This window comes from Capricornis sumatraensis, chromosome X (assembly GCF_032405125.1).
Source record: "Capricornis sumatraensis isolate serow.1 chromosome X, serow.2, whole genome shotgun sequence".
Classification (NCBI taxonomy): domain Eukaryota; kingdom Metazoa; phylum Chordata; class Mammalia; order Artiodactyla; family Bovidae; genus Capricornis; species Capricornis sumatraensis.
This window is the reverse complement of record NC_091092.1, coordinates 127,035,165-127,036,726: the sequence shown is the minus strand read 5'-3', so window position 1 is coordinate 127,036,726 and position 1,562 is coordinate 127,035,165. Positions and strand designations below refer to the sequence as shown.

General features: G+C 41.8%; 1 pseudogene; it reads right to left on the bottom strand.

The window, feature by feature from the left end:
- Positions 1–709: 709 nt before the first annotated feature.
- On the bottom strand, positions 710–1,165 carry LOC138072030 (ARL14 effector protein-like pseudogene; annotated as a pseudogene).
- Positions 1,166–1,562: the final 397 nt, after the last annotated feature.

Sequence of the window (1,562 nt, the reverse complement as noted above, 5' to 3'; positions counted from 1 at the left end):
AAATGCAACTTAGGCCTTAGGAATTTTATACCACGTTGGCCAGTTCTGTGTGGCTGGTAACCTTAGCCACTAAAAAACTGCTTTTAAATCATTTCTAGGTAACAATTAGATTAAAATTTGTCCTTTGAAGTCTGCTTCCAGTTGGCATTTTGGATATCACTTAAATTGAATCTCTCATTTTGTGCTCATATGTTGGGACAGTTGGCCATGGGGCCTAGTAAATGTTTTTTTTTTTAAAAAACAAATTTCATTTTAATATTGTTAAAACAGTAACACTAAAAGCATGAGACTATGAATATGCAGTGCAAGTCAATCCAAATAGAATTCTGATTTAGAATTGATAATGTGTAAGATCCTAACGGTAACTATTATAAACATATGTTCTTTGTCAAGATAAGCTCTCAGCTACAGAATTCTAAAAAACCTAAAACTCCATCTCCTAAGGTACCAGCAAAGAGGAAAGGGATTTTTAACCCGAGAGCAGAGTAGGAATTCAGTTGCTGGTTACCAGGGGAGGAATCTGAGTCATCACAGCAGGAAGGTTAGAGAAAGACAGTGCATTACACAGGGTTCTATGGCTTCAGAGAACACTAAATAGTCTAAACTATATTTGTAAAACTTTTTGTCCCCCAGTCCTAAAATTCACCCAGGAGACAGAGGCTGGTATAACTGCAAAGCAGAGAAAATGCATCAGCCTGGAGGGCTGCTCCTAGTCAGAGAGGTCGAATGGCATCTTGCTGATGACCTCCCCATTCTCATCGACTATGGTGTGGTAGAACCAGCGGCGGTTGCAGCGGCAAGTGGGCCCGCACTTGGTGGAGTTACACTTGGGGCACGGGTAGAAGCAACCCTGGCAGTCTTTATCAAGGCAGTCACACAGGTCAGCCTGATTGAAGGTGAGCCTGCCCTTTTCGTCATACTTGTTGACTTTGCGTTTGACAGGAACAGACTCATTCTTGCTTGCCATTTGCCCTTCCTTCATCAGCTGCCTTAATTTAGGGTTAAAGGTGGCTGCCTGAGGCCCGGAATTTTGAAATGACAACCGTTTTAACTGCTGCTCCACCCGTTTCATCTGCTTCAGTTCCATCTCACTTGGTTTCTCAGGAGAACTTGGACGTGCAGGTCTCTCTCGCACGGAACTGCTTTTTTCTGCTTGTTCACTCATTTCTGCTCACCTGGGGACACAAACAAAGTCAGCAACCATTTGTGGGAGCTCAGTCAACCATGAGGACGCTGGAGCTGGTAAACGTCATTTCAGAATGGGCCTATGAAGATTTTACTTCAAACCTGGGTTAAGTGAATAGGAGCAAGTTTATCAACACCAACAAATCTTTGGACAAAAGTGCTTTTATCAGATAGTATTTCCTCCTTTATTTAACCATCTCTTTTTTCTATCAACTGTTTAAATAACCATTCATGTTGGTCTAGACTGGTACTTCTCAAACATTAGTGTGCCTATGAATCAGGAAACATCTTGTTAAAAACTAGATGATGATTCAGTTAGGACTGGGGTGGGGCCAGAGAATCTACCTGTCTAATGTATGCCCGGATTATACTGATAT